Source organism: Propithecus coquereli, unplaced genomic scaffold (assembly GCF_000956105.1).
Source record: "Propithecus coquereli isolate 6110/MARCELLA unplaced genomic scaffold, Pcoq_1.0 Scaffold673, whole genome shotgun sequence".
In the NCBI taxonomy this organism is placed as follows: domain Eukaryota; kingdom Metazoa; phylum Chordata; class Mammalia; order Primates; family Indriidae; genus Propithecus; species Propithecus coquereli.
In genome coordinates, this window is record NW_012152763.1 from 847,420 (window position 1) to 862,015 (window position 14,596).

The following is a 14,596-nucleotide window of genomic DNA, read 5'->3' on the forward strand; positions in this document are numbered from 1 at the left end:
CATGGACTGTGACCCCCATGGACTGTGACCCCCATGGACTGTGACTTCCCGTGGACTGTGTCCCCCTGGGACTGTGACCCCCATGGACTGTGACCCCCCATGGACTGTGACCCCCATGGACTGTGACCTCCCATGGACTGTGACCCCCCATGGACTGTGACCCCCAGGGACTGTGACCTCCCATGGACTGTGACCCCCCCCGTGGACTGTGACCTCCCATGGACTGTGACCCCCCATGGACTGTGACCCCCAGGGACTGTGACCTCCCATGGACTGTGACCCCCCATGGACTGTGTCCCCCTGGGACTGTGACCCCCATGGACTGCGCCCCCCATGGACTGTGACCCCCAGGGACTGTGACCTCCCATGGACTGTGACCCCCATGGACTGTGACCCCCAGGGACTGTGCCCTCCCATACACTGTGACCCCCATGGACTGTGCCCCCCATGGACTGTGACCCCCAGGGACTGTGCCCCCCATGGACTGTGACCCCCAGGGACTGTGCCCTCTTAGACTGTGACCCCCATGGACTGTGACCCCCATGGACTGTGCCCCCCAGGGACTGTGCTCCCTGCCCGGGAGCCGCAGAACCTCGGCCCTCACCCCTGGACGATTGCGCACCGTCTCCAGGTTGCCGTGGATGGTGTACGCACATCGCACACCTGGTCCCTGTGCAGCGCATGTGCTCAGCACTGCCACAGCTGGGCCACCTCTGTGCAGCTGGGAGTCCCGGCCTCAGACGCTCTGCTCGGCCTGCAGGGCTCCCGGCACCCCGGCACCGAGAGTTTGTGTCGAGATTTAGAGAAGGCAGTTTGTGTTTGGCGGAAAACTGCACATCGCCCGGCAGAAGCCTCCGCCTGTCCTGGTCTCGGGCTCCCCGGACCCTCTTGGATCACGGGCTCCCCCCCACCCCGCCTGTGGAAGAACCAGTTTTTCCTCCATGACCTGTAGACCGTCTGTCCTGCGGACTCGCCTTGAACTTGGCACATCTGCCTGGATTCCCCTTGATTAATGAGTCAATAAAATGGTTTTAAAAAATAATGGGGGGCTCAAAAGCCTACAGTAAACAAAACCTTTAACACGTTCATTTTCATGTCTGTGTGAGCCATGATCTTGCCTATTCCTGAAAATTATCTTTTAACGAATTTATTAGGTGTGTAGCAATTACTTACTACTTCCCAAAGTTGTGCCTGTTAATCCTCACAGCAAAGTACTTCAGAAGGAAACCAAACATATTAAACTAATAAATAGGGCTCAAAATGCTGGGAGGAGCCGGCCTGGTGCGGGGACAGTGGAAACAAAACCGCCTCTGCGTGGTCTCAGAAGAGTCCAGCCCCAGGACACCTGTCCTGCCTCCCCGGGAGGGCTGCCCCTCCGAGACCCGTCCCCAGCCCCACCGGCCCCAGTGCCGTGTCCAGCGCTTGTCCCTGCGGCCCCACCCTGGTCTTTCCCAGGCGCCTCCAGCTTCCACCCGGCTGCTCAAACCCGGGGAGAGGCCGCGGGCCCGGACGCATGCGCAGATGGCACCTCCCTGTGAGCTCCCCGGCCTCGACTCAGCCGACGGGTGTGCAAGCAAACCAGTGTCCGTTCCTGAAGTCCGCACTTTGGGAAGCAGTGACGTGTCCCTCCCCAGCAGCCACTCTCTCCTCTCACAAGCCTTGCCTGGCCTAGTTCCGGTTCCGCGGGACGCCGCCAGGGCCGCTCAGGGGCGGTGCTGAGAAGCGTCGGCAGGTGGCATCGCCGCGCCGCCTGCACCCATCGGATTCAAAGGCAGGACCGCGGGGGCGGGGGGACGCCGACCACCGCCTGCCCCGCCCTGAGGCCCCGGCCTTGGGATGTCTCGGTCCTTGTGCACTGAGTTGTCCCCAGAGGGGCCCAGTGAAAGCAGAGAACACAGGCGGCCTTTGGGAGGGGTTCAGGCTCTGCTATTTACAGAGGCTTCACACCTGGAATGTTCTGCACCCGGGGGGAGGCTGCGGGGGGGTGGTGGTGATATGATCCTGGGCTACAGAAGGGGAAGTCGAGGCACAAGAGCGTGGGCACCCAGGTCAGGGTGGGTTCCCAGGTCAGCGTGGGCGCCCCGTGCGGAGGGCGGCATGCGTGGGCAGCAGTGGTGTCTTTCTGCACGTGGCCAGCAGAGGGTGCTGGTGCCCCTCCAGGGTGGTGCAGACGGCCCAGGGGCGGCAGTGCCCAGGGCTGGGGGCCCATCTGCGTCCTCTGTGCTGGACCCTGTGGGCACTTTTGGCTCCCACCCCACTCCCAGGGTGCAGGCGGCTCACGTGGCCACTCCCAGGCACAGGGCGTGGCTTCATCGGAGGATCTGCAGGACCCCACCCCCTGCTGCCGCACCAGTTTCCTGCAATGGCTGCAGCCCACTGCTCCCCACCACACTGCGCGGCAGCAGCGGTCCAGCCCCGTGCACCCTGGCCAGCCTGGCACCCGTCCTTCCGCGAAAGACGCCCTCCCCTCCCCACCCCACCCTCCTGCCTCGGCTGGCTGAACACCCAGCCCCTTCCTGCCCAGGCGCCAGCCAGGCCCACGCACGTCCCGCGACTGTGACCCGACAGGAGCGTGCCCGCCTCTCAGGGCAGCCTCCCGGGACAGGGTCCCTGCCAAAGGCACCGGGAGCTGCCCCTGCCCAGGACGCAGCTGGCTGGTTCCAAAGCCACCTCATCAGCACCGTCACCATGCAGGGACACCTCCTGCCTGGGGTGTCACCAAGGGGCAGCAGACACTCTTTCCTAGGGAGGACTCCATCGCCCGCCAAGGGCCTCTAGGACTCGGGTGGTGGTGGTGGCACTGACCGTCCCAGCCAGCTGGGGCCCCCAACGCCCAGGCCCGATGACGGCCCGTCTGGAGCAGACACAACCAGCACACCTGGCGCCACCCAGCCCGCCGGGCCTTTTCCGGACGAGTCTGGCCCTCGACACGCCGAGGAGGCCCCAGGACAAGAGTCTAGGCCCTGGGACAGAAAGGACCGCCACGCCTTGGCCACGTGGCTGTGATGTCATCTGCCCTGCTGGCCCCACTCGGAGGCTGGAGGATGCAGGAGCTCTGCCCAGGTCCAAGCCAACCCCGGCCTGTGGGGTTGCGAGGGGGCAGGAGGGGCTTAACGAGCAAGTGTGAGCCCCTCGGCCTGGCACAGAGCAAGTGCGCGGTGAACAGCGGGGCCCTCCCCTTGCCCTCTCTGTCCAGGACTCGGTTTACCCATCTGCAAGCAGCAGGACTGAGCCAGACGTCCCCCACCAGGCGTTCTGGGATCCTCTGACCCCACTCCCTCGTCTCTCTGGACTGGGCCTCGTAAACCTGAGCCCCGGCTGTGGGCTGAGCTGGGCGTCAGCCCAGGAAGGGCAGAGGCTGCAAAAGTCGGCCCACCCCCGCTGGCTCAGGTCCAGGCACAGTGACCCCTGGGCACTAAGGGGTCAGTGCTCAGCTGGACACACACCTGCCGCCAGGGCTCTGGGCTCCTGGGACCCCCGCTCACAGAGGAGGAGCAGAGGCCCTCACCGCCTCGCGGCCAGGCGTTCAGGGACGTGGGGGCCCTGCAGGGAAAGCCGGGGTTGGCAGGAGCCTAAACTCCAGGCCAAGGTGACATGGGACAGGGAGCCCTCAGTGGACCCCAGGGTGGGAGGCCGCCCTGGCCCCACCCTCCCTTCGTGGGAGGCCAGGCCTCAGATCCACAGGGCAGACCCTCCGCTGGCACGGCCCCCGTCTTCCGGAGCCTCCCTGTCTCTGTCCCTCCGTCACCTTTCCCGGGGCCGTGGCGGGGGGGGGCTGGCAGGGCCCTGGCTGGTGAGGCCCCCCACGCCCCACCCGCCTCCCCGGCCAGGTCCTGGGGGCTGGGCATCTCCTGCCTGCCCGCTGTGGTAGGGTGGGCCACCCCCCACTGAGGAGCGCAGGGCGGAATCCGCAGCCCCCAAGGCTGCCTGCGGTAGGGTCCCGGCGGGGTCTTACCTCCCCGGGGGTCGGCCCAGCCTGTCGCAGGGGACCCGGGTGGGCTCGGGGAGCGGCACCATGAAAGACGCACGGATCCAGAGAGACGGCATGAATGTCTCACAGACTGAAGGGCAGGTCCCCACATTGAAGGAGGGGATCCACGTGGAGGGGCCGGGCCTGGCCCGAGTGTCACACTGAGGCTGGGGCGCGTGGGGGGCGTCGGCTGCACGGACCCCACCCGGATGACTCCAGCTGCCCGCGCCAGGCCCCGCGCCGCCTTCTCGGAGCAAAGGGAAGCCGGCTTCCTGAGGACCCAGAACATTCCACAGGCTTCCGCCTCCCTCCTCCACCTCCTGGGCTCTTGTCTCCATTCCCCGCCCGTGGAGATCTCTTTCTGTATTTTCACATTTTCTGTAATGAGTTTTCTAATGTTTCATTTCATTACATTTTATAATTTATTTAAAAACCAAAAGCCCAAGCCCAGCCCAGGCCCTCAGTGCCCAGCCGGGCAGGTCTGGGAGCTGCGTCCGCCCCCTCCCAGGGCTTCTCCTTTCTCCCTTTGTGCTTAAAAAAAAATCTCCATTTCCGGCCCAGCGCTGTGGCTCACACCTGTAATCCTGGCTCTCTGGGAGGCCAAGGCAGGCTGATTGTTTGAGCTCAGGAGTTCGAAACCAGCCTGAGCAAGAGCGAGACCCCCGTCTCTACTAAAAATAGAAAGAAATTAATCAGACAACTAAAAATATATAGAAAAAATTAGCCAGGCATGGTGGCGCATGCCTGTAGTCCCAGCTACTCGGGAGGCTGAGGCAGGAGGATCGCTTGAGCCCAGGAGTTTGAGGTTGCTGTGAGCTAGGCTGATGCCACGGCACTCACTCTAGCCCGGGCAACAAAAGCTCTGTTTCAAAAAAAAAAAAAATCTCCATTTCCCAGCATCATGTGTAATCTAACACTGTTGCGGTCCCCTTGCTGTCACAGTCCTGCTGGACCGCGGCCGCGGGCCCAGTCGTTCTCCCCGTGTCCAGGCAGAACCACCACGAGTCACGTTGCAATCAGGAACTTCGACAGGTGATTTGCTTCCTGCCTCTGGGAGGGCCTTCCCTTCTCCCAGGAGCAGGACGCTGCCCTCCCCTGCCCCCTCCAGCCTCTGGGGCTCCGCAGGCGGCCCTGGGGGGTGGCCCCAGAACCGGCTCTTCCAGCCCCCACCGGGCCACGGGGTGCACGGCCAGGGCCAGCCGAGGCAGGGTGCCGGCTGTCAAAGGGGAGGCAGTTCTCCTGGTCTGGGCTGGCCTTGGAAAGAGGAATCGAGCTTCTTGCCCGTGCGTGTGCTGAGCTAGCCTGGGGGAGTGGGGGGGATGGACAACCCGGAGAAAACAGGAGGGGCTGCACCGCAGGGGCACCCACCTCACCCCTGCGCTCACACTCACCCCACCACGCCAGGAGGGTGCGAGGCTGCTCACTGCGACCTGGGGCTGGGGCAGCCCCACCCGCTGTCCCTGGGGGACCAGGCCACCGAGACTCTCTGAGGGACTGCACTGGCCGCCACCCTCGGGGCGGCCCTCCTGGGGGCCTGGGGCCAGTTCCTGGGCCTTCGGCGACCCCGCGTGCTGGAGGGACGGGCCTAACCCCCTCATTCAAACCCGAGGCTGGAAGCCCTTCCGGGAAGTCACGGCCACAGCAATCCCAGCAGCCTGGCCTTGGGGCTGCTCTGTCAGCCTCAGCGGCTGGGCAGTGGGGCCCACGTGGGACCCCCAGGCCCCCACCCACCCTCTGATCCTCTGGCCAGCCCAGCAGCTCCTCCCAGCTACCCTGCCCTCCCTCCTGCGCACCCCAGGGCGTCCTGCTCAGAGAGGACAGGGAGTTCCCTCCTCACCCTCCTCCCTCTCCCTCCTCCCCTCCCTCCTCCGCCTCCTCCCCTCCCACCTCTCCAGAGTGAGTCAGCACGGAGCTGGGAGGCATCTCCCCAGGCCTCCTGGCTTCCAGAATGCTCTGCACCTGAGACTTCCTCCGCAACTGAAGCGTGAGGGTCCTGCCCACCCCACCCGCCCTGCTGTGCCCCTGGGAAAGGCCTGGCTCCTTCCTGGCCGGGTGGGCGTCTGGCAGGACAGAGAAGTATGAACTGACCCTCAGAACTCTCTCCTCCTCCCTCTGCCCGCCCTGCCCTCCTGTCTGGCCCCCACCTGGGCTTAGCCCTTGCTCCCCCAGAGCAGAGCGCCCCCCAGCACCCCCGGAAGGCAGTGCTGGCCTGAGCCTGCATCAGCCCTGCCCAAGGCCCAGCCTTGCCACAGACCACAGCAGCTCGCCAACCAGTGGCCTCCTCCTTCAGCCTCTCCAGAGAAGCTGCTGGAACCTCCCCCCCACTGCCTTCTGCTTGTCAAGGGTGCCCAGGGCCCACCCGTGAGGCCGCCACGCCCCTCCCTGGGCCCCACCATGGGGCTCCTGTACCGGGAGGCTCCAGGTCCAGGGTGGAGGCCTCAGAAGTGGCTGCCCCACCCACCTACAGAAGGGGGGACCCTCCGAGCCCCCTCCCACAGACCCCCCCAGCATCCCGCCCCCCACCACAGCCTGCAGGTGAGGGAAAAGGAGCTGAGCACCACGTCTCGGCCAAACGAGGGCCAGACTGGACCCACCTGTAGGGTGACCTGCCCCCAGTGCAGGCCCATGTAGGCTCAGGAAGAAACATGCTCTGCACCCCGCGTCAGTGTGGGGCAGAGGGACAAGGGTCTCCATCCTCCCACCAGCAGGCAGGCAGGGGAAGCCCCCACCCTGGGAGCCCAGGCTGGGTGTCCAGGCCCCAGGGGGCTGGCTCCACCTGCAACCCTGGCCCAGGGACACCCGAGACCCCCTGATGGGACCCCAGGATTGGAAGCAGGTTGTGGCTTCACTTCTCCCCAACGACGGTCGGGCAAACGTCCTCTCGAGGCAACTCCCCTGCCCGCTGCCCACCTGCCACGGCCCAGGGAGGGCCCCGCGCGCCCGGCCCATCAACACCACCAGAATCTTTTTTTTTTTCTTTTGATATGGAGTCTGGAATCTTGCTCTGTTGCCTGGCTACAGTGCCGTGATGTCAGCCTAGCTCACAGCAACCTCAAACTCCTGGGCTCAAGTGATCCTCCTGCCTCAGCCTCCGCAGTAGCTGGGACTACAGGCGCCACCACCACCCCTGGCTAATTGTGTCTGTTTTTAGTAGAGACGGGGCCTCGCTCTTGCTCAGGCTGGTCTGCAAGTCGTGAGCTCAAGCGATCCTCCCGTCCCTGCCTCCCAGAGTGCTGGGATTACAGGCGTGAGCCACCGTGCCCGGTGTATGGCCAGCATCTTGTTGGCAGGATGGACACACAACAGGGAACCTGGCAGAGTCTGGGATGGGCCTTCGGGGCAGGTGACTAAGGTGCGTCCCTCGCCCAGGTGCCCCGGAGGCTGTGCTCGTCCCTGCAGGCCTACATTAGATCAACTGCAAGAGGACTTGTCCCTCCCACCCCTCGGCCTCCCTCCGTGAGCGCCCCCAGCCCCCGGCGTGGGACGTCCATCCGCACACTCTTCCTCACCCCTTCCTCCTCCCCAGGCACCGTGAACGAGTAGAGGCCAACAGGTGCTTCCTGACAGTTTGGAGACGACGGAGCAATTACAGCAAAGAGCAACTGTTTTAAAACCGAACCAGGCGTCGGCCTCACCACCCTCCAGCCGGGGCTGTCCCTGCGCGGGCTCAGGAGCTCGGCCCGCCTGCTGCCCGCGGACTTCTGGGAAGAAACTGGAAATTTCAGCTGCGTAGCACCCAGAGAAACCGCCACACAGACCTCCCCGTTCCTGGGGGTCCTGGGCCTTCCCTTTCGTGACCCAAAGTCTCCTCATCCTACTTCCTGAGCGGGAGGCCCCCGCTCTGCGCCTCCCCAGACAGAACCGTCAGAGCCAACGTCCGCGGCCCGGAGGCCACGCGCCGCGAGGCGTCTGGGACGGAAGTGGGATGGGAAGTCCGTCCTCCACCTGAGAGACCCCTGGGCCAGCCCTGGTTCCAGGGGAGCCCACGGGAGGCGGGGCCGGGCCTTCGGGGAAGCGGAGGAGAGGTCTGGGGGCCCGAGGGGAGCTTGGCGGACGGGGCTCGGGTAGGGCCCAGCGCGCAGCGGCAGATCCCTGTCCAGACGTGGAGGCAGCTCCGGCAAGCGTGGCCCTGCTGAGCGCGGCGCCGCGGTCGCGCTGCCCGGGGCCGGACCTGCCTGCGGAGGACACTGCTGGGTGGCGGCCCCTGCGCCACTGGCTGGGGCTGGAGACCGGGAGACTGGCCGCTGCAGCGCCAGGCCCAAGGCCCCTCCCTGGGGACTCGGTCTGCTGCTCCCAGGCCCTGAGCCGACTGGGGAGGCCACCGTGGGGTAATCTGCTCTGCTCACAGTCCACGGACGTAAATGTTAATCCCTCCAAAAATACCTCCCAGTGACATCTAGACGTGTCGGACCGAATGGCTGGGGGCTGGGGCCCGGTCAAGATGACACAGGAAATCAACCGTCACAGCCATGGCCGTGGCCTGGACGCTGGTCCCCCGTAAGTCACGTGTCAGGACGTGACCCCAAGGTGAGGGTGCAGAGGGGCAGGGCCTCTGGGAGGGGCGGAGGCCGTGACAGCCCTGCCCTCAAGCAGGACACAGAAAGTCTCCAGGGACCCAGGTCACCCTCCCTCACCCTCACGTCCCCTCCGCCGCATGAGGACACAGCAAGCAGGGGCCACCTGATGACACCGAATCTGTTGGTGCCTTGATCGGGGTCTTCCCAGCTCCCAAACTGTGTGCGATGAATTTCTACGGCCCATAAATGACCCGGGCGGAGGCATTCTGTTGTGGCAGGAGTGGGCTAAGACACCCACCAGAGCCCTTCCTAGTCTCAGGGTCCTGAGACGGTGGACGGTCAGCCACGTTGCCCACCCCTGACGCACACGACTAGGAGATCATGCATGTGAGCAGGGAAGCCTCCCGGTTCACCCGCTGCACCCCCAGTGAGGGGACACAGACCTAGACACCGCCTGGGTCCTCCGCCCCACGCAGCACCGCCAGGCGCCCATCCCTGGAGAGCTCGCCCCTCCCCGCCCCTCCTGGCCTCTCTTGGGCCGAGTCCTGCAGGCCAGCCACCACTTGGCTTTTCGGTCTGTTACGCTTGACCTGGTGTCCAAGATGGGGACGTTAATGTGAACAAAGACCCCTCCCCGCCATCAAAGCCACCTTCCTGCTGGTACCTCCAGAACCGAGCTGGCAGAGTCAGCGCTGACCCCACAGCTGCGTAACAAAGTGCCCCGTCCTGCCCCGGACGCGCCTGGTGCTCCCGAGGGTGGAGCCTGCCCGGCCTCTGCTGCAGGAGGCCCAGCCCCGAGTCGGAACCCCGCTGCGGGCGGGCAGCAGCAAAGGCATCGGGGTGTAGGACGGCGCCCGGGCCCCACATGGACCAGCCCTGGGCGGGGCGAGTTGGGGCCGCAGCCTGGGACGAGGCCCTGGGACCGTTCCTGCCGGCCTCGAGCTGACATCTGCTTCGTCCTTAGTCCAACATTAGCTTCGGGAGAAAATATTCTTGTTTAAAGTTAACTGTGAATTCTGAACGTTTTAACTCTTCCTTCATTTGCCTATTAAGTCAGACGTACTCCAGTCAGCACCAAGGAGAATCCATATAGTCAAACCTGCAAACGCGCCTCTCTCAGGGACGTGCAGTCACGCCGGCCCCCTCAGTACCCCCGGCCCGACCAGGCCTCCCCGTCCTGCTAGAGGGGTGCCACGTCTGCCGTGAGCAAAGGCCGCGCGTGAGCCCTCAGAGCACCCGGCCCTGGTGTGGGCAGCTGCTCCCCTGCCCCAGGCGGGGGTTCCAGGTCCTTCGGGGATGCCGCTGGCCGTGCCGCGGGCCCCAGATCCCACCTCCCTGCCCTGCACCCCACCCCCGTGCCTGCCTCCCTGGGGAGGACGCGGTGCCCCGGCTGCCGCCCTGGGGCTGTGGTCAGAGTGGCCTCGGAGCTCCCGTGCACTCAGCGTGCTCTGTGACCACCTGAGGGTCGACGCGGCCCCTCCTCACCATGGCTTCACCCGGGCAACCCCGGCACGCGCGTCCCCACCGTGCGTCACGGAGGCGCCTGCTGGGCTCTGCCATGCTCCACACTGCAGACCTGCCTGGGACAGCCCCGTCCCCAGGCCCCCCAGCGGCCCACCCTGCTGGGCACTCATGCCGGGCTCACCCCATGACCCCGCAGGCCCTCCCTAGCTCCTCACACGTCCCGACGCAGGACCCATGTCTGGAACAGGAGCTCCCGGCAGCAGGACCTGCCAACTCTGCCCCCCGTCTAGAAAGTTCTTCCCTCCCAGCACCAGCCTTGCCCAGCTAACTCCCACTTGGAGACGGCCTCTTCCCGGGAGTCCTCCCCGATGCGCCCAGAGGGGGCTGGTTCCCTCCTTCCTGCCAGCTCTGCCCTCCCGGCCCTCACCCAGCAGAGCAACAGCTTCCTGATGACCACAAGACCGAGGGCCAGAGACACAGTGACCACCCTGGGCCGTCTGGCTCCCCGGCGCCTGGCACACAGCCAAGAGCTCCACGGGGGCTGGCGGAACAAGTGAATGAGGCACAGGCTGACTAGAGGTAGGCAGGTGGGGGTCGCGGGGGCTCCGAGGATGCTGGAAAGGGCAGCCTGCTGTGCCCCGAGGACACCCTCCCTGGTGCTGGCAGGGGCTGTGCCACCTCAGAGCCACCTCCAGGCCCTGCCCCGGCAGGGTCCACACCCGAGCCTGCACCTCCCAGGTGGCTGGCAGAAGCCTGTGGCCTCACCAGAAACAGGGCCACGTGAGAGACCACTAAAGGCCACCAGAAGGGTCCCCCGGTGGAGCCTCCACACCCACAGACCGCACAGCGGGGGCCCCGCAGTCTGAGCAGGCCCCCTGCGCCCCCATGTCATTTACAAGTGGACTGGGGAGGGGGCCGAGGGCCCTTCCTGCTGCCCTGCAGGGGCGCCTGCCGCGGGAGGGCTGTGTGCTGTCTCCCTGGAGACGGGAGGCTGCCGCGGCCTCAGGGCCAGGCGCTCAGCGAGCTCTGAAGGGCACCCCACGCCAGCACCCCAGCCCCCACGGCCTGGCCCAGGGTCCCCACCGTGACCCGAGCCACCTGGTCCTCAAGGCAGCAGGAGCCGAGAGCTCAGGAGAGCCTCACACGGAGAAAGCTCCTCCTCAGAGCCTGTGGGCCCCGCGGGCCACGGACGGTGGGGACGGCCACACCAGTGCCGGGTGGGCAGGGAGCTCCTGAGACCCGCCGAGAACTGGAGGCCTCCTGCACTGGGCACCGTCACTCGCCCCCAGGCCTGCCGACCTCTCTGAGGGTCACGCCGCCCTCTGGGCTCTGGGCCAGGAGTGAGCTCCGCCCCAGGGTCCCTGCAGGCTGCCCTGCTGTGGTTTGCTAAGGGGTGTTGCCCCCCGGCCCAGGTGTCCGGCGTGCTGGGGGAGCACGGAGTTGCCCCAGACATAGCGAGCTTGGTGCTGGGGAGGAGAGGCTGCCTGTGGGAACGGTCAGGACACACACGTGGGAACGGTCAGGACACACACGTCACACAGCCACCCTGACACACGCGCAGGCACAAACAGATACACACAGATGCACCCAGACAGATGCCTCAGACGCACAAGCCCAGGACACACAGACGCAGGCTCCACAAAGACGCACAAACACGCAGGCTCACAGGGACACCCCCACATACAAACCCCTCACAGACACACAACCCACACACCCCTTCCCACCTGGCGTCCCCGGCCCACGCGGCAGCCCCCCTGGAACAGGCCTGGCAACTGGCTGCGGTTTCCTTAGAAACACCATCACCATGGTGCCATTACAGAGCCTCAGGAGCCTCCAGCATGGGTCGGACCAGCCCCCCTGGAGCCCACCCTGAGGCTCAGGCGGCAGGTGGGCAGGGGCCGGATGCAGAAGAGATGCCCCGTGGAAGGGCCCAAGTGGGCAGGGCCCAGCCCTGGGAGACTGGGCAGGGCAGGTGCAGCCCACTCTCAGCAGAGGCCCTGCCTCCCCTGCTCCCCTGAGCCAGGCCCCGGACGGGCTGGGGACGTGGCCTGACCCACCCTGCCCCGCCCTGCCTTTCGTAGCCGGGCCAGCTCAGCGCAGGTCAGCAGTGCCACAGGGCAGAGCCCCTTCCTGAGATACCTGTTTTCCGGGAGAGAAGGAAGGAGCCGGGCAGACAGTGGGGCCTGCAGCCGGCTCGAGCAGGAGAAAAGGAGGGGGACGTCCCGGCACATCCAGGGAGGGGCTGGCATCCTCCGGGACAGTCGAGACTGGAGCCCCGTTTCCAGGGCCGGGCGATGTCTTGGGCCTCTGCTGGGGCCGGACGAGGGACAGCCTCCGGAGGGCCTGTGCTGGCAGCCGGCCCACCCTGCCCTCCCCACACCCGGCGTGGCTCCAGGCTGTCCACGTGCTCACAGAGGCAGGCAGGGCCAGGAGGGACAGAGAGGCCCGAGTATGCCCTGGATGTGCAGGGTTGCAGGACGGGCAGCAGGCCCTGTCCTTCCTGTAGCGGGGCCCCCGGCACACCCGATCCCACCCACGGCAGGGCCCCCGGCACACCTGATCTCCCTCGCCCACGGAAGGGCCTTCAGCACACTTGATCTATCTTGCCCACGGCAGGGCCCCCAGCACACCTGATCTATCTTGCCAACAGCAGGGCTTCCCGCACGCCCCATCCCGCCCTCCAGCACACCGTCTCCCAGTGGCTCCTCAGCCCGGAGCCAGGCCCCATTGTGGAGTGGGTGGTAGCCACCACAGAAAGGACAAGGACAGCTAGCTGAGCTCCTGGGGCACAGGTTAACATTCAAGTCCTAGCCTGACCGAGCCTCGCCCTGCCTTGGGACCAGGACAGGCCACCCGGGCCCCCAGCTCCGCTTCCCCCTGCACCCAGGGCCGGGATGGATGGGTGGTCAGGGCACCTGCTCTGAGCTCAGCCTGGCCACTCAGGCTTGCCTCGAGTGCTGGGATCCCTGGGGAGGGAAGGTACATCTGTGGCGCTTGGAGGAAGGAGGTCAGAACAACTGGGGCAGAAAATGGGATGAGTGGGCCGGGGTGGGAGAGCGGGAGCAGAGAGGGCCGGGAGGAGAGAGCTGAGACCCAGGGCAGCTGCGCGGCCAGGACCGAAGCCAACTAGGGCATGGCCCCGAGGGTGCAGGGCTCTCAGGGCCACGCTGCCAAAGCTCCCTTCCCTCCAGACCATGGGGAGCCTCCCACCCTCTCCACGGCGGCATTCTCCCCTCCTCTGAACTGTGTGTCTGTCCACACCGCACACGTTTCCCAAGGCTTGCAGGACACGAGCTGGCCCAGGCCCACGCTACACCCGCTCTGCAGGGCTTGTCTGTGGCGTGGCGCTAGCGGCTGCTCCTCCAGGAACACACCTCACCAGCCCAGCCCCTTCCAGGGAGCCTTGCACACAGGGGCATGCAAGGAAGCTGTAACGAGTGTGATGGTAACAGCGTTAATAACAATGGTTATGACAATGGTGGTGATGGTGGTGACGGTGGTGCTGGTGGTGATGATGGTGGTGATGATGGTGATGATGAAGATGATAGTGGTGATGATGAAAATGATGGTCATCATGGTGGTGATGGTGGTGATGATGGTGATGATGAAGATGATGGTCATCATGATGATGATAAAGATTATGGTGATGATGGTGATGATGATGAAGATGATGGTGGTGATCATGGTGCTGGTGATGAAGATGATGGTGATCATGATGGTGATGATGAAGATTATGGTGGTAATGATGGTGATTTTGATGGTGATGGTGAAGATGATGACGGCGGTGGTGGCTCACCTGCACCTAACTTTTCGGGCCTGCAGCCTGCATCCAGCGCTGCCCTGCCCCTTGTTGGACACCCGGCGCCGCAGGCTGTTGCTCCCCTGGCCTCTCCCGGCTCTCAGCAGTAGCCCTCCCCATCACGGGGGACACTGACACGCACCCGCTGTGCCGCAGTGTGGACGGGCATTAACTGCATTGCCTCATGCAAAGCCTAATCAACTTCTCCCAATTAACCCGTTTTCTGTCAACGTGCGATCGGTGAACTCACTCTGAACCGCTGCGCACACAGAGCAGTCGGAAACCCGCGTGGCTACTTGCGCGGCGGAGATTCTGAAAACAACATGCCTGGTTTTGAAGACGCGTTTCCCATCCCTGTCGGCGCAGGTTTTTTCATTCTATGTTCAGGGCTTTTCTAGAGCAGAGATCCTTGACTCAGGGGGTCTGTGAACTTGGACAAGAAAAAATGACATCTTTGTTTTCACTCAGCTCGGACATTCGGCATCAGGAGAGCTAGTCTAACAGAAGGCAGGGATGTGTTTGTGTCGCTTTATAGCTTTGCAGACACTTCAGACTTGTCCACACAGCTCCACACCACCGGGCTGCTGGACGCTGCTCCTCGTCCGGTCAACGTGGAGCAGCCGCGACGCTTCACCCATCGCTCGGTTAATATTTCGGCAACTGCTGCACTGCAACTGGTTTCCTTTGTAGTCTTGTGTGTTTTTATTCACAGAGAACCGTAACGAATGGTGGATCACAGAGGGTTCCACGTGACCCCGTGGCTTGGGCACATGTCACTGTGCATTTGTCGAAAGTGCTCGTCCGTAGGACACTAAGAGTGAGCCCTGGTGTGAGCGCGGCCACGAG